Source organism: Alosa sapidissima, chromosome 2 (assembly GCF_018492685.1).
Source record: "Alosa sapidissima isolate fAloSap1 chromosome 2, fAloSap1.pri, whole genome shotgun sequence".
Classification (NCBI taxonomy): domain Eukaryota; kingdom Metazoa; phylum Chordata; class Actinopteri; order Clupeiformes; family Clupeidae; genus Alosa; species Alosa sapidissima.
This window is the reverse complement of record NC_055958.1, coordinates 37,647,805-37,673,554: the sequence shown is the minus strand read 5'-3', so window position 1 is coordinate 37,673,554 and position 25,750 is coordinate 37,647,805. Positions and strand designations below refer to the sequence as shown.

The 25,750-nt window shown below is 38.9% G+C and overlaps 2 protein-coding genes across 5 annotated transcripts in view; both read left to right on the top strand.

Moving 5' to 3' along the window:
* The window catches only part of LOC121690338 (zinc-binding protein A33-like), a 698,440-nt gene that overhangs the window by 267,962 nt on the left and 404,728 nt on the right, over positions 1–25,750 (top strand). The gene's annotated exons all lie outside the window — the stretch shown is intronic.
* The window catches only part of LOC121690097, a 790,202-nt gene that overhangs the window by 392,621 nt on the left and 371,831 nt on the right, over positions 1–25,750 (top strand). The gene's annotated exons all lie outside the window — the stretch shown is intronic.

Below are 25,750 nucleotides of genomic sequence, written 5' to 3'. Positions count from 1 at the left end.
CTCATCATCTGTAGCTTTTCTCCACTGCTTCTTAAGCTGCCTCCTCTCCTTGATAAGTTTATCTATCTCCTGCTGGCGCATAGATTTGACTACCTCATGTTGCCGTTTTGTCTTTATCTCAATAGTCCCAAATCTTTCCTTACCATAGCTATAAATAATGTCTCCCATTTTCTCTAATTTGCTTTCAGCCGTCCCCTTGAGCTGACCCAGGATGCTTACCAAATCACTATTAACATCTTCCCATATTCTACCTTCTGCTGCGCCTGGCCATCTGTCCCCAGGCCTATGACCATTAATCTTCTCCCTCCTTAGCTGACTGGCCTCTCTTTCTGCCTCAGTGCTAGAACTTTCCTCAACAACAGGGTAAACAGTAACACTAAAACAAGGGGCTACATTGACATTTTTGGTGGAAAAGATCAGGCAGTCTGCCGAGAGACCTGCCCCAATGGGTATCATTGGACCACTAAACCACACAATGATCCAAAACATGCAGCCAAACAAGGCAAGAAATGGTTAACTGAGAACAATATAAACATTTTGAAGTGGCAGAGCTAGAGCCCAGACCTCAATTCGTCAAAAAAGTGAGCACAAGGCCAGAGTGATGGCAAATAATCATTCCTGACTGAAAACCCGGATTGCTGTTAAGTGTGTTAAGTGTGTTAAGTGTGGTCTAGAATCATTGTGGAGACATGGAGAGGCTTGGTAGATATTATAAGAACCATTTTGAGAGTTGTTAATGCAAATAAAGATGTTTCCATTGATTGTTTAAAAAGGGTAGGAATAATTTTGGACTTTTTTTTTGGAATTTTGGATAAAAAATGCTGAAAAAGATAAAAACGATTATTTTTTTGATTCCATGTTTCTACCGCATTGTCTTACAATCTTTTGGCATGTGGCAGTATCACTGTCAGTCAAAAGAAACATATTGGTCAAGAGAAAATTGAATCAATATTTGCCAGGGGTATGAATCATTTTGTTCACATGGATCTCAATACAAATTTCATGTTTTTGCCTGAAATTGCACTGTGCCTATTTACAAGGGCATTGCTCCCACCTCTTTTGGGGCCAACCATCAAATGCTGGACCTCTATAGAAAGGTCAGAACCTGTAGTTCTGGGGCCATATTTACAAAGAATTTTAAGGCTAAAAGTAGCTTCTAAGTGGTGAATTTAGAAGCAACTCCTAAAAATAATGGGCGTTTCACTCCTAACTTTAGGACTCCTAATTTTTTTCACTAAAAGTAATTCACGAAGCATTTTAGACCTAAAAGTAGCACCTGAGTCTGGGGCAGCATATGCGGCAACAGGAGCTTCCAATCGCGAGGGAACAATTTTGCATTGTAGGTATAAAAGGGATGCAATAATGCCACCAACAACAACCACAACTACTCATTGTCAACATGTAAATTAAATATAACGTTTCATTGTGAATCAAATTCAAATGTTCTCCTCTTTGCAAACGTAGGCATATGGTGACAGATTAATTTAATAATGTTGCAAAGATACTGCATCAATCCGTAGGCCTATGTTTCATTAGCTACTAGGCTATTTGTTTTGCCTTACTCTTTATTCATTTAGGCTAGGCCTTTTTATTCAGTTATTCATCATCTTCCATCCTTCGCACTACTTGTGTAGCGCACGCATTCTCAGACCTGTCATCCATCATCGTAAGGGAGATTGTTTTTGGAATCATTCCCGCGTTACAATCAGCCAATCAAGGTGGTCACTTCAGTCAAGCTCTTGCATGATGACGTCATCCATAGCAACGAAGACTCACTCTTAGTTTAGGAGTTGTCATTTTTCCTTACTAAGAGTAGGTCTGAAAGGCTTTGTGAATAACTTTTAAAGGAAAACTTAGGAAAGGAAAGGAAAAATTTAGGAGTACTCCTAGTGGTAAGATAAAAGGCTTTGTGAATACGTCCACTGATTACAGCCCGATTACAAGCATCTCTGAACTGACCACATTTCAGTCCTCTAGGTCACTTGATATCCCTTAGAAACACAACTGAGCCCTAACACCAGGTCTTGTGAAGCTGTGTGCAAAAGTAGATCAAAATCGAATGAAAATATGAGTGCTTTAGACTATTATTTGCCAAGGTGTGCTCATGCGTTTTGTAAAATGCTTATGGAAACTCCCCATAGGAGTTTTTGTTATCCAAAATGCATACTGACAATCAAATGCTTACTGCACATGAACTCCTTTGTGTAGAAGCATAATCCTGGTCTCAAATGAAAGGTAACACTTTGAGGTTTCTTGTTGAGTATTTATATTGTATGACAGGTGTTCTGATATAGACTGACTACACAAAATACAGAATACTTTCAAAAAAGTCTCTATTTTTGCATTTACTTTGTTGGTTCAATGAGTGTGTATAAGATGGACTATACATCTGTACAACTAATATTGGATAATACAACATGAAGATTCCATTTCTATGGATTCGTGTGAATATTTCAGTACCCAATATGTTGCATCTACTTATTGTGCTGCAGCTACACTGCAACCAGAATTCAGGGTAGCACCAAAAGCGGAGGAGGGGGGGGGGGGGGGGGGGGGCATTTTGGATCAAATTCAATTGAGACATAATAAAATTAATCTGAGAATGTAAAGCATTATACAGATTGTACATGAAAAAAGTTGTCATTTTTGGATTCCCAAGAGTCAAAGCTGTTGATTTAGAATGCTGCCTAGCTTCAGTAATTCAGCAAAGTCAGGGTATCTGCTGGTCTGGCTGCTGGCTAAAAACAAAAGGTGAAAGGCATATATGATTCTAACTGTCTCACTGTATTGCATTATGCACACTCAATTCTCACTGGTATCTGCTAGACAACAAGTACCAAATCATAGATTTCACATGTAAAATACATTTTATACAACCCCACCCCTATCTTGCCTGTTCAAAATTCTGAGAAATTCTTGAATTGTGTGCATGTGTGTGTGTACGTGTTTATGTTTGTGTGTGTGTGTGTGTGTGTGTGTGTGCGCGCGTGCATGTGCTTGTGTGCGTGCCTGTGTGTGTGCATGTGCATGCGTACATACTTAATAACTACTGTGTGTGTATGCGTCATATGTATGATTACTGTGAATGTATGTGTGCGCGTGTGTATCTGTTTATGCACAAGTGTGCATATGGAATGGGTTAACATGACCCCTGGAGGCAAACATACGCACACAATTGGTCATCCTAGGCCCTACGGTTCTCAAGATATTCACAAAAAACTGTTGGTGTACAGTCACTAAATGTACACATAAATTAATTTATTTTATGGCCCCCCATGAACGGAATTCCACGAAACATTCAGAGGGTGTTATAATGATCCTACACTTCCAATTTTGTGCAGTTTTGACCATGTTAGGTCACAGATACCTGCGATTAAAACACCTCATTTTTACTTTTTTGTTTTTAACTAGGTGGCGCTATACATGAAATGAGTGGTTATGGAATGGGTTGACATGGCCCCTTAAGATCAACATACGAAAAAAAGGTGGTCCTCCTAAACCCTACGGTTCTCGAGATATTCACAGAAAACTGTGTCTGCCCTAGTGTTGTCACAATACCAAAATTATGACTTTGATACGATACCTGCCATAAATATCGATGCTCGATACTGAAACGATACTACGGCAAAATCCTAAGATATCTGGAAAAGAAAGGACTCATACCTCCTCCAAATGTATTGAGTCATTTGTGTTGAATTCGGTGCACTTTTGTAGTGTGCAGGTCAATTCTGGGTTCTTAACTTCTAAACTTCCTACATAATTATTATTTTTTATAGTCAGTAAAATAGTAGGCCTACTTTGTATGACTAAGTCCTTTATTGTTTGTTATAGTTCATTTACATTGTGTTGTGTTTTGGCAATAACGTAGCTTTAAATAGCCAAACTAGGCTAGATCAAGGTCAGTGTTGAAATTACTGCATGCAAATCACTGAATGCTATGCAAAGGGGGCTAATCTTTAGGCCATCTTATGTACAGTATAGTCTACCCTAGGCCTTCCTGTGTTCATGGGATTTCCTTGACAGTTGAAAAGGGAAAAATGTGAGGATAGTCTTCTTTGCGCCCAGGTCTTCGTTACATAGACCTACACCGTTACCTGTTGCGTGCATTCCTACATTACGTCTATTTCTTTGATAACATGATTTGCTCACGTAACAATAAGCCACTATTATTATTAGGACTCAACACGCTTTGGTGGTATTATATGCTGTGGGCTTTAATTAGTGCATTTCGGGTAGCCTATCCTACATCTGGGCAATAATTATTGAACAAATTGCAATCTACATGGCATGACAAATATCACCAGTAGTACTGACCGAATATGAAATAGATTGTTTACAAGTTATGGTAATGTTATTCTGGCATGAACATTGCGCTTTCATCATGTTAGCACCCTATGATTACAGCTCGTTATGTCTCGTCAAAATGATTACAGCTCGTTATGTCACGTCAAAATTGATGAAGGGAGGTTCGCTTTATCCCAGAGAACCATACTCGTTTCACTTAGGCTAGACTAAAACAGAAGAGAAGAACTTGGCACTAACCATGTAGTCATGTTTTCTATAGCATATTCGTTAAATTGTCGTTCTTTGAACCCTTTACATTTTTTGGGATATGTCTGCGAGGTGTTTAGCCAAGTTCCATGCGTAGCCTACTGCTTTAAAATGACTTTGAAACATATTTTACAAACGGGCCTCTGTGTACCTGATGGCTTGCCTTCACTATTCGCGATGTATTCGAAATAGTTCCAGATTTCACATTTGCCAAGGCCTATCGGGAAAGACTATGTAGACGTTGCCTGCGTACTCACTCACTCGGAGCTGCCTGCTTGACACGCCCACTTGCCTAGATGCGTGCAAGGAGCAGTGAGAGCAGCAGTTCAGACACTGAACGTTATTATTTTAACAAAGTATCGATTCTAAAAACGTCGGAAATCGTATTGTTTTTTGCGTGAAGGCATCGTGATACCTTTTTAGTATCGATACACTGTGCAACACTAGTCTGCCCTACCCTCCATTCGAGGGGTCCAGTCCAGCGGGGGGTCTACAGATCAAAACGAAAAACGATGGTTCCATGCTATCCATGTGGGGCTACATGCCCACCAAGTTTTGTGTACCCCGACCAAATTTCAGCCCTCTAGGTCTTGACTTGATATGACTTCAGTCCTAGCATTAGGTCTTGTCATGCTGTGTGCAAAAGTAGATCAATATAGAACTAGAAATGCAATTCCAAGGAATTACCAGAGCATGAAAATGCAAAAGTTGTGATGTAAAATATCATGTATAGTTAATATATAATACAGAGACGGTTACTACTGTGATGCTAGGATAGACATGGTGGTTGCATAGCTTAATAAAAGTTGATAGTTTAAAAGTAGACTGTTTAAAAGTTGAATGTATAACAGACCGCTGTCAAGGAAAATGGGCTTTGTGCTTCTAATTTAGGTCTTTCACATTGCTGCGCAAGGACTGGAACTTCATTCAAAAGTGAAAGCAGACGGTTGATCAGCTGTGTTCTAAAGAATGTTTGATTCAAGTTCAGCGTGTGCTGTTGCAAACTATTTGTTTCTCACCAAAAGCCACAATGAAACGGTAACAAATAGGCTATAGGCTAGGCTATGTAGGCTAAAGAGTCACATCGTGGGCAGTTTATTTTTTCGTTTTGGCAAGTATCCGTGTAATAAGCGTGATAATGTATAGAACGCCCTTCATAGAATGTATAGAAGTCCCTTCAGGGCAGAACAAGACCCCTCCACTGCACGTCAGGGTCAGGTTCGCCCTGTTGGGACTTATTTTCCCAATAATGACCAACGTTCTATACATTATCCCTTACTTAAACGGCTCTATTGTGATGTCATCAGCCCAATGTTAAGTGGAGAAATTTTAATTGTTGACGGGGAATGTCACTCTTGCCTGTCCTCAAAACTTGAGAGCCCTGAAATTGTCTCATTAACTATGCATGATACAAAAATGTCCCAAGCTGAATTCAGATTCTACACGAAAAAGTACTATAGGATCAACTGAGAAAAATTTGATAGTGACCTTATTCAAATTGTTATAGGTTTTGCCCTGTCTATAATGTTAACAGCCTCATCATAAATAAATAATTGAGTGAAGGTGCTACATATATACTATGGAATATTTGTTGTGCCAAAATTAAATAAATAAATGAAATATGAAATAAATAAATAAAAGATTAAATACATAAAAAGTTAAATAAATAAATAAATGTGAAATAAATAAATAAATAAAATATTCAATGTAAAAAACATATATACATTGACATTGACATTCCATATGCATGGTCTTGCAATGCGCCATGAAATAAATAAATACGTCAGTCACCCATCAAGGCGAGACCTAGGCAGCTGCTGCTTGTTGTTACGATGATCGGAATGAAGTTGCTCATTGACCCCCCATGATGCTATTCTCTCCTCCATTATAAAGAATGTTTTTGATGCAGTTGGCCCCTCCTGTCATGAGCTCTCTCTACTGTCTGATTACCTCCGACTGTTCCTATTCTGCTCCACTCTACTCTCCGCTCTGCCTAATCACCTTCACCGGTCTCTGCTCTGCTCTGCCTCACCCTCGTTAACCTACCAGCTGCACTGCATTCACCACTCATCATGCCCTGTATATAAAGCCTGGTTTTTCAGTCCACACTTGTCAGACCGTCTGCAAACCAGCACCAGTTACCTGCCTGTCTTGGAAAACGCCTCTGACTCTTTGCCTGTGAACCCGGACCCGCTCGACTACTTCTTTGATCTCCAGCCTAGGACTTCCCGGATCATCCAGCTCCTGTCATCGCTGCTCGGCTACTGGGGGAACACACACACGCTGACTCTTGGAACCCCCGGAACCCCCGGAACCCCTGTAACCCCCCAACCCTTAAATAAACTTTCTAACGTGACGCTTTTGTGGTCCTCGTCCTGTTTGGCACCTGACACCTCCATTCCGATTATTTTAAATTCATGCCTTGCATCTGGCACTGTCCCTACACGTTTTAAGCGGTTGTCCAACCCTTGCTTAAAAAACACAACCTCGATGCTAAATGTCTACTACTACTAACTACCGCCCCATCTCTAAGCTTCCTTTTATTTCTAAAGTTCTGGAAAAAGCAGTTCTGTCACAGCTGATTCCCTTTTTGACCACTCACAATATACTAGAACCTTTTCAGTCAGGTTTCAAATCCGTTCATAGCACTGAAACAGCCCTGCTTAAAGTAACCAATGATCTGCTTCTCACATTAGATTGAGGTGAAAATGCAATCCTCAAATTACTGGATCTTAGTGCCGCCTTCTATACCGTTGATCACAACATCCTCCTCACCCACCTTGATCAGCTGGTGGGCATTAGGGAGACTGCACTACTCTGGTTCCGCTCCTATCATAGGGCTTTCTCTGTGTCTATTCATACTTTGCAGTCACGTGATTAACATGGATACCTGGCGGGCAAGAAACGCTAACAAAATGGCGACGAACAGTGGCCAGCCAGGGGAATTGCAGCCTTGCAGATTTCCAATACTACAATCAATTAACTATTTAGACCATATGTACACCCTGCCTGCTGGCGAATGACAGCTTGATAAGTAGTTAAAAAAACGTATGCCAACTGTATCATATAAGTTATGGCTAGCAGGATGTCAACATTGTAGCCTACCTGCTTAGTGTTTATCCACTCCACATAGCATCAGACGACAAGAGCAGTTGGGGCAAATGCGTATAATCCTGTTAGCAATCTGTTAGGTTGTAATGTAGTAGTAATAAGTGTTCGATATTATGCATGCAAAGTAACTGTAAGTAATAAATAGACGCAGTACAACAGTAACGTGTCATTCATTCACCATGTATTCTTCTTCTCATATCAAATCACGTACAGATGATAACGCGTTCTCGCCACCTACTGGCGAATGTGTAAGCAGGTTTATGATAAGATTACACGATTGACATGAAACATAACATCAGCGAATCATAAGTCTGAAATTATGCACGTCAACTGTCTCTATGACAGGAAAATGTATGACCGTCACTTAGAAGTGAAACCCAGCTGGACACACAGCTTGAAGTTTGTTTGATTTGTCTACCCACGTGATGCCACATGTAAACATATATGGTAACCTAATTAAAAAATGGAAAGAAATGTGTAGCTTTAAAAATTATCTGTGGTAGGCTATTGTGCTTGTGAATGATATACTTTATCTAACTAAAACCTTTTTCTATGTTAGGTACATCATTCCTACAGCTTGAATGAATCACCTCTGACAGCTTGGGTTGCTGTGGAAAAGGAGGGACTGGTTCGATTTGGCCACTGCACCTGTATGGCCGGGTTAGGTGAAGTGTGCTCACATGTAGTGTACATCAGGAATCTGTAAGAGATTGTACATGCACAGAAGTTGTTTGCAGACTACTGATCTTAGTGTTTTGAATTGGAGGTGCAGTGTCTACAAACAGGAATTGGCAAAACGCAAGCGTGCACAAAGAAAACAAATGAAAAGTGCAAAATTTTGTACTGTTAAACAGACAAATACAGATTTATTCCATAAATAAATAAAATGCACATACATAGATAAATAAAACAGATGAATACAAATAACTACACTGCACAAAGGTATTTAAAGTGAAAATGTAATACATGTATCATTGTAATATATAAAATGTCATATATTCATTATTATTATTTACAGTGTGTGTTTGTATAAATAAATCATTGCATATTTACATTGTATTATTGTAGTATTTAACCAGAAGGAATGATTGAGGGTGCTTATAGGTTGAATATGTTTGTGCTCTTACTTCTAAGTCTTTGGGTTTTTCTATAAAAATTTCAAAACAATTAATTATGCAGGCACATCAAGGGTAAGTTTGTCTAAATATCATGGGCATTGACAGCCGGAGCTCTTCTCTCTGTGGCCAAAATAAAAATGATGGGACAAGCTTTCCATGTCTTTCTACCTTTTCCTCCTTTTGGTGGCAGGGGTGTGAGAGAAGACAGATGAAACCCAATCAGGGGACAGCGAGTCATCAAATTTGGGACCTGGAATAATAAAATGAGATAATATAATAGATAAAACACGTTTTTGCCACACAAGGTTTTGGGTGTATTTTCAACATTGAGTCCTGTAACATTAGTTCCAGGTCTTTCTAGTAGCTATCAAGTCTGTTAGCGAGCTAGCTGCATAACTATGGACTAGGATTAACTCCAAGGTAGCTAAATTGTGTGAAGCAGACACGTTTTTTTTATTTATTTTTTTATAATCGAGCAGTAATAATTCCTAACAAAAGACGGCAGCTGTTAGCCTAGCTTAGACTCATAACACAAACAGCTGACTCGCGGAACCAGCTGGTGGTGTTGATTGACGAAACTACAGGGTAACTTAAGACACGATTAATTACATGATCATACACCCATTGTATTCAAACAAATGTTGAAATTACCTTTGATGAAATGGTCACTGCACAGACGTGTATACTGTGAAGGTTGCCAGGTTCCATTTCCTGAAACGATTGCATGTCTGCCTGTATTCATCATAGACTGTACATATACAGTCTATGGTATTCATAGTTGTCTTCTCTCTGAATTCTCCTTATCAGATGGGATCCGGTAAAAACATAACCCCGGCTTATCTCCTCGGCGGTTAGTGCATCCAATCGCACAACAACTATCTGGCATGTTATTTATACCTCAAAACACCAATTGTATAGTAAAACTGGCGACGTCCTGGCCATATCCTAGACTAATTTACTGGATTTCTTTGCTGGAGAACGACGTTCTTGCCCGCCAGCCAGTGGTTGTGACGTCACGTGCAAAGTATGAATTGGCCAGTTCTCATCAACTGCTCCTGTCTCATTTGGGGTCCATCAGGGGTCCATCTTGGGTCCTATGCTCTTCAGCCTGTATATGCTCCCATTGGATGACATTATAAGGAAGCATGGAACATCTCTTTCCACCTCTATGTAGATGACTCACAGTTGCACTTGCCTCTAAACTCCAGGGACTCCATACAATTTATAAATGTGCTTTATAAATTAAACTTACTTACTTACTGACAGAAGTTAAAAGCTAGTGCTAAAGTGAGAACCTAGGCATTTTCATTCAGAAAGATTGTGTCGCTAACTCTTGGCTGTAAGATGTCAGGACGTAAAAGCTAGTGCTGTCGAAAATCCTTGTCGGCTGCTGAGTTACACCCTTATATTGAGAACTAAAATGTCTCTGGAAAGTTGTGGATACTGGCCTTAAAATGTAGCAAGCTGGCACTGACACTCACATAATAAGAGTTCATGGCATGGTCATCCCAAGTTTTATTGTTTAAGTATCATATAACAAATGAGGTGAATTCAGCTCAGTGAAGTGAACTGGGACGTCTGGGCACCCTACCATAAACAGGGCAATAACAACTGTTACAGCAAAGTAATTTGCCATAGACAGGTTAGAAGTTCGCTTTCTAACTCGCTAACTCTCTAACTGTTAGCGCTAGATGTGCACATGTCTATGAACCCTTGCAAGGGATTCGTGTACAGCAGAGACCTATCAAATAACAACATTTTCAAACCTGATTTAGAGTGAAATCCTTGTTGTTGTATGTTTCGTGAGTTCTTACTACTAGTGCAGTGCCCGTTCAAACATGCTATTCCTGTAGGCTAATTACATACCTGCAGGTAGGCCTGCTTTAAAAATAGGACGATAGGGAAAAACATAATTCCAGGTAAGCATTCAATAATGAATGCAGATAATATAATAATATAATAAATGTGAGCAGAATGGCTGCATGTGACATTTTTAACAAATCAAAATGACATAATCCTAACAGCTGTTTTTAGTCAAGGCTATGCGCTTAGCCTATTGAATAACTTGATGATGGAGAAAACAAACCATTTTGTGGAATGAATCATCATCATATGAAATTTGCAACGGTGTGACTCAAAAATAGTCTTTTGGTGGCCTATAAGTGACATCACACTCTTTCTGCCACTCAATGCTTGTCGCTGGTTATGCTTTACATGTGTGGCATTCTGAGACGTTCTTTAATTCGGGACCATTATCGCTCGTTTCAAATTAGGACCTTGCAGTTGGAATTGTCGTTTGCTTATTCAAAGTCTAAAGACAGTCCAAAGTAGCCAGGGCTATTTGAAGTGTCCATTTATTGCACATTATTTTTTTACGTCATTTTGAAGAGCCACTGCATACCTGTGTGTGTTGGCGTGTTGTTGCAAAATCCGTGACGTCATTTTATTCAAGCAAACCGCATACAGGCGGTCTTTATTGTTGAGGTCAGACATGTTAACACATCTTGCACTCGCTTAACTTGGTTGCAAAATCCGCGGAGTCATTTTATGCAAGCAAACCGCATACAAGGGGTCTTTATTGTTGAGGTCAGACATGTTAACACATCTTGCACTCGCTTAAGTTTTTACTCGTGTAACCAACACTGATCCAGTTCTGCCAAAGCCCTGCTTCTATCCTCACTGGTAGCTTACAGTACAGTGTTGTGTGGGAGGGGGAGTGGCTAGCGGCAAAAGCCAATGTGTGCTTCTTTTACCGATATATTTAACGATATCTTTTGCATTTCTTATTCAAACAACGTCAAATTTGGCACTGCACTTACTCATGCCCGTAGCAAGACACCTGCCAAGTTTGCGAGATATGCGTGCCACAGACATTAGGACACAAAGACACACACACAGACGCTTCTTGCTTTTATAGATAGATTGATGAGGCTAATCTTTTATTTATTTATTTATTTATTCATGTAACTTTTATTTATTTATTTATTTATTTATTTAATCAATATTTTATTTATCTACTTCATATTTAATCTATTTATTTCAACTTTTATTTATTTATTTCATATTTCATTCATTTATTTAATTTTGCCACAAAAAACATGCCATAATATACTAGATGCTGTTCAGCTATCAGTTTGTAATAAATAGTCATATGATTTATGTGATGCTGTGATGGTACAGGAGATCATTTTTGTCTCTAATATTATGATCAATAAACTTATCTGGCTCTTTATCCTGATATTGTACAGTACCTCCACAGTCTGCAACAATGTACTTCTTTCCAGGTTGTTGTTCCAGTGGCAGACATTCCGCCTCTCCTCCTACAAAACTAACACGTGGGAGCCCTTTGCAATACACTGAAGCAGCTTCTGGCTCCAGAGCCAAGACCAGTCTGTCTGGTTCTGATTCTGACAAAAGGCCGGCCTGCAATGAAATATCAGTTTGTTATTAAATAAACTCAATTTAGTAAAGTAAATAAAGTCAATGATATTCATATTAGTAGAACTAGTATGCTTGCCTGGATAGCTGCATTTCTCATAAATTGTTTAGCAGAATTGCTCCAGATTGCAGGAACTGTTAGCACCCAGGTGACATCAGATTCTTTAAGTTGAATCACTTCTATGCAATTTTTCAGTTGGTGTAGTGCATGATTCTTAAAGAATCTCAGAGCCTCGGCGAACACTGTTATAGCAGACATTTTTTCCCCATTGACTGCAGTCAATTCAAAATCACTCTGGACATTCTGAAATGTTAGATGGATCAGATTAACTTTCAAGGTAATTGATCTTCAGTCAATAACAAATGCTGTGTTTATCAACAGTGTGTTTATTCATTTGTTCTTCTATGTGTAAGTCTTCACATATGCTCTAAAATAGAAGCTTAAAAATATGCTTTCAAAATCAGCTATTGTAACAGCCATTATGCGCATTATGCATTACCGGCATAAATTGATAGACTAAGCAGGTTTTCATCCAACTTGTTAATGCTCATTTCAAGTATTGTAATGCAGACTTGAATGTGCATTCAATTTTCTGTGTATGAAAATTTGATTCGCTAGAGGGAGATGGATGAAGTCTTGATTTGCATAAGGTAGGCTTAATAAATTATATGGGAATTAATTGGTTCCATCTGTTTTAATCAAGTTAAACAGATGGAACCAATTAATTGCCATATAAAGCATTTCCACATGCATGTTTCTGCAACCATTGCCCTGACGATCCCACAGATGATCAGGGGTGTGTTTCTAAACAACTTAGCTTTGTAATCGCTATATAAACCACAGTGGTATGAGGCAACTTGTTCAACCTTGTATCATTTGTGTCTAGTTGTTTGGTCAAAAGTGGCATGTTTTGTTGTTAAAAACACATGAGGGTATCAGTTAATGGTAATAAAAATATCCTAGAGTATCTATAGGGCTTCATCATACATAGACACTAACTTGGCTTAAAGAGACAATAGCAGTAAAATTACACTGAATGTAGCCAATGCCTCAAAGGGTTAAGAATGCAAAAACAATAATCAGGGTGCAATTTGTTTGTGTGTGTGTGTGTGTGTGGGGGGGGGGGGTACTATATACTACTTAATATAAATAAAGTGCTGCAATGTGAGAACAGTCTAATGAATATCGGACATCAGAAACGCATCGTCACTGTCAACGTTTACACTACTGACACAGTGGCTGCATGATGACTGGTTTCATTTGGCCTTAATCATGCACAACATTTGAGAATCCACAGAATAACCAATCATACATGGCTAGTTTAAGTGAAAAAGCTAGCTGGACAAATGAAAGAATACGGGAAGGATTCAGTGCAGCATATCATCATATTTCAGAACCCTCAAAATCTGATAGGCCTAACTGATGCAACTTAGCTGGTGGAGGACAACTCCACGTACAATAGAACAAACAGATTGTCCGAAGCAATTTACACTAGGTGAGGGGTCATTCCATGCCAAATAAATTATTCCTGAACGGTTTTGTTCAGAGCTAAAATAGCAACAGTATTTGACAGAAGACAGATGTAGGTTGCTAGTGAAACAATATTATCTTTCAGTGTGGTAGGCCTACAATCTATTTGTAAATTAAGTTTAATTCAAAAGTGTTTCCATCATTTTTCATTTAACAGACTTTTCATCCAAAGTGGGGAATTCGCTTCTCATAGAAATGAATAGGGATACTGTGTCGTGGAGTACGGCGCTGATCCACTAGCGCGACACGACATACGCATGGTGTCGCGCTGCCTCCCCTAGTTCAGTCATGTGTGGCCGTTCCGTTTAAAATGTCAGTTTGCAGCTCATAGTCAGTTCGTTTTAACTTGTCTTAAGTGTTTCTCACAAATGGACCACCAATTTAGGCATGTACTTAACAGTATACAACACATTAATAACCTATACAAACTATGCAAGCCATTTCGAAATATAATATTTAAACTACTCAATGCAATCTCAAATCCTCACCAGAATCACCAATAGTCAATGTATTTCTCCAAATCCTTTTGTTTGTTTGTTTTATGGACTGGTGGTCATGAAAGAGATTTTTAAATATTAATTTGTCTTGTAAGTGGAATCAAAGTTTCACAGGGACCGTTGTGGTAAAACAAAGGACTTACAATCTTGTGCTTTTATTAGATAGTCGTGTCGCGTTCAACAGATTTATCGGCATAAAGATGGGCATCGGGCAGCTTTTTGACACGCAACATTTTTTCAAAAGCTGCGCCGCCTTCCCGGAATGCTTTGCAGGCACGTTAAAGTCACTTGACATCACCCATAGGAACAAAGTGGAGTGTGACACAACAGAATGACTAGTCCTGGACATATTAGATTACCCTGAACTAATGGAGGATAAAGGGTTCATCTTATTTTTAGATTTCTATAAAGCATTTGACACGGTCGAACACCAATTTATTTTACAATCTTTGACAAAATTTGGATTTGGTAATTATTTTTCTTCTGCTATTGAAACTCTCTATAAAAATGGGAACAGCTCTGTGAAACTCATAGAGGGAGAGCAGCTTCACAGAAGAGAACTTCTGACAGCAAATTTGAGGAAAAGTTGGTAAACCACCCTTCTTACCTAATTTGAGGGTGCCGATTCTGAATATTTTCTTTACCAAGCTCAATTCTGAGTTTTAAGCTGCATAATCAGCATTTTAACATAAAATAGCGATTTTTTTTGCTTATTTTTCCCTAAATTGTGTTGATTTCAAAAGGAATCACTAAAACCAAATAAAAGTGTTCTCTAAATACATGTTTGAGCATTAAAGAAGCCATACTATAGTTCATTAACGTATTTAATGGGAACATTTACAGTTACAGTTAATGGGAACAATTACAGTTAACATGTAATAAACTCGGCAATTCTAATCAAAACACACCCATATTTTTATTGCTAACATAGCGAGTCACTCCTGGGGTGTTTAATGCATCACAATAACAAGTTGCACAGATAACCTTCAACTCAGAATATCTCCTACAGTACACATGAACTTAGATAGCGGGAATAAGCCTAATGCAGAACTGCATCTACCGTCAGCAACAACCGACAAGTAAAAAACATTTTACTTCCAGTAACACTGGATTTGGTATGTGTGCTTGCCTCCATACTAGAGCTTGATAATGTGCTCTTCTAATATACCATTGAGCAGCATCACTTGTTGGTGGTAGAGCCCCCGATCCTCGACATCTAGAAAACAGAGTGGCTCTGGCATAGTGTTGTCACGATACCAAAATTATGACTTCGACCTGCCATAAATATCTTGATATTCGATACTGAAACGATATCAAAATCCTAAAATATCTGGAAAAGAAAGGATGCAGGCCTCCTCCAAGTGTATGGAGTCATTTGTGTTGAATTTGGTGCACTTTTGGTCAATTCTGGGTTTTAAACTTCTAAACTTCCTACATAATTATTATTTTTGTAGTCAGTAAAATAGTAGTTTATGTGTGATTAAGTCCTTTATTGTTTGTTATAGCTCATTTATATTGTGTGGTGTTTTGGCAATAAATTACCTTTAAATAGCCAAAGTAGGCTAGATCAAGGTCAGTGTTCAAATTACTGCATGCAAATCATGTAATGCTATGCAGAAGAGCTTAATCTTTAGGCCATCTGATGTAGGCTACCCTAGGCCTTCCCGTATTTATGGGATTTCTTTGACAGTTGCAAAGGGAAAAAAGTGATGATAGTCTTCTTTGCTCCCAGTGTAATGTAATAAGTATGCTTCAACCACTCAGGTTTTAATTACACTACACCATTATTTGTTGCAATATCTGTGTGCATTCCTACATTAGGTCTATTTCTTTGATTAACATAATTTGCTACCACATAACAAATACCAAATAACAATATGAAAGTTTCTCACAAACTTTCCTGCATACTTCTTAAATGTGCTGCAGTCAGATGGGTGTCCTAAAGACATAACTAGATCTTGAGCATCTATTACCAGTGTTGAATGAGCAGTTTTTGCAGTGATCACTACTGGACATTCCACATTGCTAGACAGCACTTGAGTGAGGATAGACTTATTTCCACTTCACAAATAACCATTGCTATCTGCAATAGCTACAGTACAGGGACAATAATCAGTTCATAGCTGAGGATTTTTAGCTCCACTTTCCTTTCAGCATCATATGCAACAATGCACTGGAGAATGTTTCTTTTTGTTGCATAAAGGATATCTTGTCTAAATTCTTTGCAAATAATGCAATCTCCATAGCACTCTTCAGCACTCCTCAAACATGCACACTCTTCAATTTGTCTGAATGGCTGGAATTTGAATGATAGGAAAGAGCACCAGTGAGATGTTTTAACTAGGCAAGCACAGTCACCTTTACAGTAAAAAAAATACAGTGTAAATCCTCTGTAAAGACTGACAACTCTTCATAATAGACAAAGGACTTTCTACAGAAAAATGAGCAGTCACCCTACTATTCTATCATTTTTTATCAAGGAATCTATTTTGTTTCTAAACGTCATACTGAATTTTAGCTCTTATTTTAATTTATATTTTAATTCTAGCTTATTTTAATTTGCTACTTGAGGCTCATTGGGGTAATTCCTGTCCTGTCCTACAACATATCTGATACATAAAGAGTATATTAATGCCTTATTTTTTGCAATTCCTATGATATCTGATGGCAACACCAAAAAGTGTATGTGAATTATGCTAATTATGCTAATTAGCAAGCTTAAAACTCAAAATTGAGCTTGGTAAACAACATATTTGAATTCAGCACCCTCATATTGTGTGAAATAGCCCCTTTACCGACTTTTCCTCAAATTTGCCAACAGGACTTTTTCTGAACGTTTGTTAGCTCTCTCCTCTCTCTCTATCATGGGTGGTACTTCTCCTAGATTTGATCTGTCCAGAGGCATTTGACAGGGATGCCCCATACCTTTTCCTTTTAGTGGCACAGCTTTTAGCAGACCACATTAAATCCAGTAATGTAAAAGGTATCTCTATTGTGGGTAGAGAATTATCCATAACTCAGGTGGCAGATGACACAACACTTTTTTTAGAAAATGAGCAGCAAATCCCTGTTGCGATAGAAGCGATTGATGTGTTCTCCAAGGCCTCAGGTCTTTACTTAAATATAAACAAATGCGAACTAATTGCTATTAAGGAGTGTTCTGTTAATTCCCTGTATAACATCTCTGTAAAAGATGAAATCAGATATTTAGGAATATTACTCATTAAAGATCAGCAAAGAAGAATGTCATCAAATGTTAATCCCATCTTAGAAAAAGCTATAAAAAAAGTTTAACCAGTGGCTCTTAAGAGATGTCACTAAGAGGTAGAATTCTAATTACTAAGGCAGAGGGTATATCTAGACTGACTTATGCAGCGCTTGCTCTGCACCTTGACAAGAAGTTACTTGCAGAAATTGATAAAATGCTCCTCAACTTTGTCTGGAAAGACAGATCCCATCACTTAAAAGAAAACAGTGCTAATGAACTCATATGATAATGGTCTTAATTTTCTTGATTTTACTAGTCTAAATAGCTCTTTTAAGCTAAAGTGGTTGAAACAGTTTTTCCATAGTCCAACTTCTATCTGGAATATCATACCTTCTCATAACCTATCAAAACTGGGTGGCTTAAACTTCCTCCTTATGTGTAATTATGATATAGATAAAGTTCCTGTCAAAATGTCTTTCATCATCAGGCCTTCCTCTCGTGGTGCCTCATCTACAAACACAATTTCTCTCCTCACAAATATTACATTTGGAACAATAAGGATATCCTTTTCTAGCGTAAATCTCTCTTCTTAGAACAGTGGTTCAACAACAATATTATTTGGGTAGATCAGCTATTTAATAGGGATGGCCTACTTTTCACTTATGATGAATTCCTTTCTAAATACAATATCCCTGTAACACCAGGTGACTTTGCTAGAGTTTTTGGAGCCATTTCATCTGGTGTGTATGCTATTTAGGTCCCAACCAAGAATTAGTTATGAACAAATGATCTTACTCTCTCCAACACACACTGCAGTGGGCAGAGCATGTTTGTCAAATTAATTCGGTGTGAGCAGACTAATGAGAGCTCTACTCATGAGAGATGTGGCTGCTGCTCCTTCTGCAGTGTCGTGTTGGAATCAGCTTGTGGATGGGGTTAGGTGGAGGAGGGTTTGGGTTCTTCCTAACAAATACTGTATTATTAATAAGGTTAAGGAATTCTCATTTAACCTCATTCATAGAATTTACTAAGCTAAGTCTTATATTGTAAAGAGATACAAACTAGATATTGATATGAATTGTAGCTTCTGTCACACCCGTCCGGAAAGTTCTGTACATTTATTTTGGCCCTGCCCCTTCACCCGCAAATTCTGGCAGGATTTTTGTATTTTTATTTCGGAAAATATTGGTGAAAATGTTGTGCTGTTTTGGAAATGTATATTGTTTGGCTTGTCAGAAGTTGATTCCAAAGAAAATGCACACACATACGTAATTAATCTATTTATTCTCTTTTCACATTCAAATTTATTCAAATTTCACATTCATAAATGTAAGTTTATTAGTAGCAAGTCCTCTTTTATGGCCTTTTAATGAGCTTAAACAGTACATTAATCAACTTCAATTCTGTCATAACCCTAAAGCCAAAGGAACTGTTACAGTAGTAGCCTGTACCTTTTGTTTTGGTTAAGCTTTGTGATCTCTTATTATAACCTTCCCTAGCATCTGAATTGCATACATGGTTTGTTTGTCTTTATCTATGTAATGTTGGAATTTTTCATGGTACCATCGTGATTTTTAACTTGTACTATGTTTGTTGATGTACCAATATTTATTCATAATAAAAAAAGACACGACAGATTGTCGTGTAGTACTTGTGGATCAGCAGTTCCTGTCTACGGGCAACACTTGCAGACTATGACAGACACCTGTCTGATTTCCAATCAGACATCTGTTTCCCCATTTGCCTCCACTGATTATCCACTGAGCTCTATGGAAGCATATGTGTTGCTTTATTCAAATGAGAATGCAATCTGCAATATGCAATTCAAAAAGACATTACATTATGCAATTGCCAATTCATTATGCAATTTAATATTGCAATTTGCAATAATTTCCAACAAATTGTATTTTAATCTGCAAAGTGACAATGCAATCCTACAATCAATTTGAATAATTTTGGTTAAAAAATAGAATAAACATGGATTGAATTGCATTCCATTTTGCCATGGTACTTCAGTCTCAAAATTCAAATGGCAACTCCTTTTGCATTTCAATTTTCAATATTCAGTTTCATCATTTAACTGTCAATTCGTTTTGCAATTTAATATTCAAAGTGCAATGTAGGATTGCATTTTGAAAACATATTTGGCAAAACTGACAATGCCAGCCTGAAAACAATTTGGATTATTTTTGGCAAACCGTTTTGCCATCGTTTTGAGGCATGGGCGCTAGCCGGAGGGGAGACCTAGAAGGAATAGAGGGTTACCCCCTATTCTCCCCATGAGGGAGATCGCGGAGCTCTTTGGAGTTCACAGGACAAGTAGGGCTAGATCGCCCACTCTGTCGTCCATTGTCGTTAGTTAGGCTAAAACTCACACAGCCTCTCCTTGCTCACACACACACACACACACAACGGAGACTCCCCTCCGTGGTCTGGCTAGCCTCATAAGCGGCCCACGGCTGCCACGACCGCAAAGGGGGCCCACGTTTGGCCAAATCTATCTCGCTGAATTGTTGTATACGATACTTATTTTTAGGCCACTGATTGCTGGGGGGAGGGGGTGCTACTAAAGATGCCGCTGGTTAGACAGGCAAAGTTATCAGCAGCAACATAAGTGTAAGAACACAGCTGGGTCTCGCGGACACTAGGCCTACTCGCGGTCTCGGTTAACATTATTCATCAACTGTGACATGATATGTTTGCCTGCCCCCCCATAAAAAAAATTGTGCCCCCTTGAAAATCGCAAATGCTCCCTCTGTCACTGTACTCTACAGCCGGTTCTGTCGGCCAGACACCTTAGTGCAGCTGCAAACTCCTCCATTGCAAAGGCTAACTTTTTTTATTTATTTATTTATTTTTATTGCAAAATAGTATAATACAAAGTGGTACAAATGGTATAAAATACAATTAATTAAATGTGTACAGTAAAGTAACAATGCATGAACATAAAAAAAATATTACAAACATTACCAGGGGATACAGTATACAATAGACAATACTTATAAATCATATAGTTAGGAAAAAATATGTTAAATAATATACATAGATCGAGGATTTTGAGGGCTTTGCCGTTTTTAGAGAATAAGATGGTCTTGATGTATTGCCTGGATTCTCGTTCAAATGCTATAAAGGACGGTTTGGAACTAGAACATTTCATTTTGTGAATATGTGCTTTGGCTAGTATTAAAAGTAGATTGATAATATAGAATTGGTTGGATTTGGATGTCGGGTATGAAGAGAAGCCAAACAGTACATCTTTAAGAGATAGAGAGGAGGCTAACTGGGTAAGATCAGCAACAATCACATAGTGAAATTTGCTGACGGCACAACTCTGGTGGGTCTCATCACCAAGGGCGACGAGACCCAATACAGGTTGGAGGTCGACCATCTGACCACGTGGTGCAGGGACAACAACCTCCTGCTGAACGTCAGCAAGACCAAAGAGATTGTTGTTGACTTCCGGAGAGGTCACACCCAACACCTGCCACTGACCATCGACGGTGCTGTGGTGGAGAGAGCGAGCAGCACCAAATTCCTGGGGGTGCACATCAGCGAAGACCTCTCCTGGACCACCAACACTGCATCACTGGCGAAGAGAGCTCAGCGCCGCCTGTACTTCCTGCGGAAACTCAGGCGAGCAAGTGCTCCACCAGCCATCATGACCACATTCTACCGAGGCACCATTGAGAGCATCCTCTCCAGCTGTATCGCTGTGTGGGGCGGAAGCTGCACTGAATACAACAGGAAAGCCCTGCAGCGCATAGTGAACACAGCTGGAAGGATTATTGGTGCTTCACTCCCCTCCCTGAAGGACATTTACACCACCCACCTCACCCGCAAGGCGACCAAAATTGTGAGTGATGCAAGTCACCCCGCTCACAATCTGTTCGATCTACTGCCCTCTGGGAAGAGGTACAGAAGCCTGCGCTCCCGCACTACCAGACTCACCAACAGCTTCATACACCAAGCTGTAAGGATGCTGAACTCTCTCCCTCCTCTCCCCCCTCCACCCTCAGCTACATAACATCCTGGACATTGGACCCACAATGGCCGCGTGCACTACTCCACTTGCACACTTGCACACTTTACAACTTGTTGTTGTTGTCCTGAAAACACAACACATCTGCTGCTCTTACATAACTTGCACCACTATGTCACTTTCTTTCTTACTTAGGTCAAACAGAACTACCCAAGCCTTTTATTGGCCTGACTTTGCACTAGTATTTTATTGACTGTCTATGCACAATTTCAACCAAATTTTGCTGCTCTTATTTTTTTCATTATTATATGTGCCCTCTTATTTACTTACTTTTTTGTTTACTTGAATGTTATGTTTGTCTGTGGACTTAAATTGGTAAAATATGTCTTGTCTTCACCGTGGGATAGTGAGAAACGTAATTTCGATCTCTTTGTATGTCTGGAACATGTGAAGAAATTGACAATAAAGCTGACTTTGACTTTGACTTTGAAGATGCAAACACGGTTCAGTGACGTAGCCTAGTTCCCGCCTTGACGAGTGACTTGACAGATTACAGATTGAATTGTCATTTGAATTTTGCAACACAAAGAGCGTGGCAAAGTGCAATGCAATCACTGGGGGCGCTATTTCTTTTCCATTTGAATAAAATGTCTCAAAACGATGGCAAAACGTTTTGCCAAAAATAATCCAAATTGTTTTCAGGCTGGCATTGTCAGTTTTGCTAAATATGTTTTCAAAATGCAATCCTACATTGCACTTTGAATATTAAATTGCAAAACGAATTGACAGTTAAATGATGAAACTGAATATTGAAAATTAAAATGCCCAAATCTTGTCAAAGTTGTTTGGTGTAAGGTGGCCATAAAACAACTGGTTACCTTGGGCTGCTACGGTTGTTAGTGCACAGTAGGCTACTCTTTGCGGTTGATCAACTAAAAATAAAAGATGTATTTGGTGATGACGTTATTGTAGGCCTCGTAGACCTAAATTCTGAGAAATTTAATGGCACAAGAGAAGAAACTTTCTAAATTTTAGCGCACCAGACAGCAATGTCTTCAATGGTTGAATGAAGGGAGTTTGCAAAATTTAGCGTATTTTTCAAGTCAATAAACATTCTTAATTTTCGAATGTCTTTGTCAGGGAACATTTGACTTTTCAAAACCACAGGCCTAGTCGCTCAGACAAGCAGTTATAGACTACGATAAGGGCAATACCATTCGTGTCACCTAATGCAAAACAAAATGTTGCCACGGTGTTGCTTAGCCTACGTGGTTAATTGATATGTGATTTGATGACGGTGTTTTGAGAATTGGAGTTGCTCAAAGACATAATGCGATGTAGGGTATAGCTGTGCGTATTTATTGCAGGTTCGAATCCAGTTTCATGTTATAGGCTACGTGTGCAAAATTCTAGCCTTTATTTTACATGTCTTTTGTCCGAGTGGTTGTAATGTAGTGAATAGTGATCATGGGGTAGATATGAAATGTGACTTCAAATCCGTCTAAAACAACTTGTTTGTGAATGTTTGACAACTCCTGCAGCTGTGGTGAGCAACGCGAGCACGCGCAATGAAACCAGTAGGGCTAGGTGGGAAAAACCAGAAGGCACACAGCACCGGTATCGATGTAGAGGGTTAATCAATCAAGTCAAAATAGCTAACAACCTAACTAACATACCCAAGGACCCTTTTGAAACGCAACCCCACTATAGTAAATTATAAGAATGTACATTTCAATTCGCATAACACAGTTACGTAGCCTAAATTAGGGGGGAAATGCTTCAAAGACGGCTCTGGTGTAACTTAAGTCCCAAGTAAGAATTATTTACACCCATGAAAACATGTGTTACTTACTTTGTTTTTGTAGAGGTCCATTTTGAAGTTTGAAAAGAAAAATACCTGTTCTTTCATGGAAGTGTTGTACATATATTCCTTCGTAGCCGTATAACCAAAACATTTAAATTCCTTGTTACTGTCAAACAAAATGCATGTAGGTGTCTTGCAAGATCGAATTCCATATTCTGATCCCCACTCAACATCCCTAAATTTGGGTAAAGTATGAGATCTCAAACAGTATCCGCTATATGTTGTGCCAAAATCGATGGCAATGTAAAGGAGAGTCTTTGTCATAGCCGTTGTCGCGGAAGCACCAGAACTGAAACGGCTGCAGTGCACTCAGACAAGGTAATGGCGAGTAAGGGACCAATAGTTGTGTAAATGCAACGCCTATTTGTAGGCGTAGAAACTCACCCCCTCTCAGTGGGGCTACCGGCGTCACGCAATCCAGCAATATGTTAATTGGTCACTGCTAGTCCGAGATTTACGGCTCCCATTGACCCCATTCATCAAATAAAATCATACTTCGAAAATGTGTAAAACTAACGCTGCTGATATACGACAGCAACCATTTCACGTTAATGATAAACAACATTTGTGTACATGATATATAGGCTGCTACAGGCAGCAAGAATAACAGAAATTCGTCAAGTAATGTGTCGAATGTCAGAGTAATGCATTTCAAAAACACCACAATTCATAGGAGAACGAAGTTTAAAAAGAAAAAACAATTGATCAGATGGAGAATAATGAAGTAGGTAGCCTTCAAGATTTTCGAGGGCCCTTCTTTTCTAATATATATTGGGCCAGAAGATGGCGATATTTCACTGTTTGCCTGAAGTGCAACAAAAAGGATGAACTGGATTGAAGATTGTGTTCTTGGAATTTAAATCACTTCAGTGATAATATTTAATTTAACCAAGGTATGCACCAGGCTTGGAATTTCACCATTCTGGGGGCAAGGCCACTTGGCCTTCAGTTGGGCATATTTGGTGGGGGGCACAAAGGCCACTTGTCAGGGCACCAAGGCCAAAGTTAACTATTAGTTCTTTCTATAGTTCTTAGTTCTTAGCTATACAAATTATCAAAGTTGTATTTAGCCTATTCACTGCAGTAGACCTGCATCACTGTATGACACATTACAAAAACATGTGAATTACTGTGAATTACATTAAAACTCATGCCAAACCAATTCTGCCTGTGCTCTCAAAAACATTTATACAAATCATTCAGCTTCAGTCAGTAGGTTGAATTGAAGACCCAGATGCAGAAGTAAAGGTGAATTTTTACTTGTATACTTTGAGCATTACATGTAACCACTGAATTTGTGAAACTAAAATAACAAAAACTAAAATGTAGTAAGCTATACATAGTCAATACATATTAGATCACTTTAAAGACTGACAGATGCAAATGCTGTAAATAAAGGTGATCATCAAGGGGTCTGCTGGTGAACAAAGTCCTTGAAGTCAGAAGCTGCCACTGCTCAACAATTACTTGTGCCCCATCTGGATTTCAAACTGTTCCAGATCTGCAAACAGAAATATTGGCATATGTCACATCTTTGAACTTACTGCAAACTATGAACAAGTGCTCACAAATTAAGCTAAAAATATATTTTTTTATGTGGCAATCATAGATTGTGGAGGCAATATACGACAACAATGAAGTAAGATTTGCAGACTCACTCCCAATATTTATAATGACAAACTCATAGAACACTTAGCTGAATGGGGACAGGACACGCGTATTCAACTATTGCACATGCCCTGTTTATGCGGGCAATAAGCAAAAACAAATGCGGTGTATTTAAAGTAATGTAGAATAACTATTTCTTGTATTTTTGTGTTTTCAGTGAAACAGTGTAAGCTCATATCTACACCCTATCGAGGTAGTTATTAACAGTTAGGCCAAGGTCCAGTCAAACAGTAGCCAGCCACTGGTGCTATATTGCAATCTGTATCCAACCAAAACCTGCTGATTTGAAGGCATAATACAACTACTTTCCGTGTGTGACTTATCAAAAGATGCTAATGATAATTATTTTGATAGTTATTGCACAGATGTAGGCACCAGTAGGTTTCTTCATTTAAATGTATGAAAAATGTCAAAGTACCATGGAATCAGTGCTGAAGTGATGCTTCTGAGTGTCGACTGCACAGACGAGAATTGAAGTTAGGAGTCCAGAGCCCTCTCCAGCACCCAGCCTGTCTGGATTACCTAGGGAAACTTTACTAGACAAGAAGTGTTCGTTCAAATTTGTGTTTAACAAATAAATGGCATCAATAAGACTTTCAAACGTCAGTTATAACTAACACCAGTTATGGTGACTAGCTATCGCGTGTTATCACAGCTCCATGTTCAAAGTATAATGGCGGTGTTGTGCCCCTTCTGGTTTTTCCACCTACTGGTTTCCGAGCTGTTCCCGAGCCTGTCCAGATGTCATGTATACCTGTCAATAGCAGCTGACGGCTACCCACGTC